This window comes from Dipodomys merriami, unplaced genomic scaffold (assembly GCF_024711535.1).
Source record: "Dipodomys merriami isolate MVZ:Mamm:240054 unplaced genomic scaffold, mDipMer1.0.p SCAF_230, whole genome shotgun sequence".
NCBI lineage: Eukaryota > Metazoa > Chordata > Mammalia > Rodentia > Heteromyidae > Dipodomys > Dipodomys merriami.
Window position 1 is genome coordinate 344362 of NW_027203716.1, and position 2237 is coordinate 346598.

Below are 2237 nucleotides of genomic sequence, written 5' to 3' on the forward strand. Positions count from 1 at the left end.
CTAAAACAATTTTCACATTAGCAAACTCTCAGAGATATTTCATGACTTTGAAAATAATAAAGTGGCTGGGGTTAGTATAAATTTAGAAGTATAACAATGCACAAAAATATGAAAAGATATTCATATATTTCATTATATAACCCATAGCAGAAAGCAAATATTGTTTAGATGAATTTTTAAATCCCAGTCTATCAGGAGCTGGGATGGGGGCTGTTGTAGAGTGCCTGCCTTGCATGCATCAGGCCTGGGTTTGATTCCTCAGCATCACATAAGTAGAAAAGGACAGAAGTGGTTCTGTGGCTCAAGTGGTAGCACTTGCCTTGAGCTGAGGTAAAGCAACCACGCCCCAGAGTTCAACCCCATGGCCAACAAAATCAAAGTAAAAAACAAAACAAAATACAGTCTCTCACTTTTGTGACCTCAACCCTGTAATATCACTGCTTCAGCCTAGGGCTAAGATTTTAAGTGTGGACATTTATCATCCTTCCTGATTCTGACTGTACTTGATAATTTTTTAATCAATATTTTGTTCTTAATTTTGCTTTTTGTAAATCTACATGCAACTATAAAAAATGGTTTGGCCATCCCAGTCACCTTCTCAAAGTACCTCCTGATGATGAATAACAAAAAGTTTTATTATATTACAATGGAAACAGTACCACAAATAAAGAAACATAATAACAAATATTAATTATTAATAAAATAAAATACCAAAGAATTACTAGTGTTTTCACTATTTGAAGTGTACTTACATATTTGATTTTACTATTCTCACATTCCTGTACATTTAACACTGAATAAGATTATGATGTTCAACAAGAGTTTTATAGGCTACGTGTAGTCTTTAAAGTTACCCACTAAGATTGCATTTTATGACTCATCTCATCATTTCTATATGGCTTATATCATCATTTGTTCCTCACTAACATATAAAGTAACGAAACCCTAAAGTTTTAAGAGAAACTGTGCAGTTAACAAAGTCTTAACTCTTCACTCTGCTTCTTTACACTAAGACTTTGCAACATCTCATTAGTAATGTTTCTATAAACTCTGAAGTGTACATTTTAGTAGCATATGTTTGCTACCATAAATCTTAAATATTTATAGAAAAGTTGTATAACCTGACAAACAGTCCTAATTTTGGCCTATATAAACAAATTCCCAAAATTAAATATATTTAAAACTTTTAACAAACCTTAACACTTGCCACAGTGTTCATTATGACAGGTGCCTTGTACAGAATAATTGAATTCGTCCTCCTACACATCTCTTTTTTTATTTTTATTTTTTGCGAACATACTGTACAGAGGGGTTACAATTACACGGGCAAGATAATGAGTACATTTCTTATCAAGCATTGCAGCCTCCTCCTTTGTTTACCCTTCACATCCCTTCCCAGCCTTCCCCTGTCCCCCCATCCAATACCCCCCCATCCTACACATCTCTTGAACAACAATATCTGGGATTATTTTGTTTTTGAAATGTTAATCTTGTCTATTCTTAAATGTGTGCTTATATAAGAAGTACATGGTTCTAAAATTTCATGAGAAATCTTCAAAACTTACTTTTCTTTGAATTGTCTAGTTTAAGAAAATCAATTACACTTTATATATAAAAAATTCTCTGTGCTCAATTCAGCAGCACATTCACTAAAATTGGAACAATACAGAGAAGATTAACATGGCCCCTGTGCAAGGTTGACACGCAAATTCTTGAATCATTCCATATTTTTACAAGTAAAGATGCTGGAGAGGATGTGGCCACAAGGGAACCTTACTTGATTCTTGGTGGGAGTGTTAACTTGTTCAACCACTTTGGAAAGCAGTATGGAGGCTGGTCAAAAGACTCCATATAAAGCTCCTTTATGAACAGCAATCACAATTCTAGGGATTTACCCAAATGATCACAAAGAAGACCATACTAAAACTACCAGCACAACGATGCTAACTGCAGCATTATTTACAATAGCTAAGATATGGAGCTCACCTCTATGGCACACAGAAGATGAATGCACCATGAAAATGTGGTGTATATACACAATTAAATTTTATGCCTCCATCAGAAAGAATGACATCACCCAATTTGTTAAGGATTGGAAAGACTTGGGAAAAAAATTTAATAAGTGAAGTAAGCCAAGTCAAAAGAAACATAGGTCCCATGGTTTCCCTTATTTTCAACAGCTAATATATGTCTGGGATAAGCAGAATAGATCATAAGCTATGTGCATATCAGATAAA

The 2237-nt window shown here is 34.1% G+C and overlaps 1 non-coding gene across 1 annotated transcript; it reads left to right on the forward strand.

Moving 5' to 3' along the window:
* The first annotated feature begins 1625 nt into the window (after positions 1-1625).
* LOC138835210 (U6 spliceosomal RNA) lies at positions 1626-1732 on the forward strand. The gene has a single exon (XR_011374510.1). It is a non-coding gene; the product is annotated as a U6 spliceosomal RNA (small nuclear RNA).
* Positions 1733-2237: the final 505 nt, after the last annotated feature.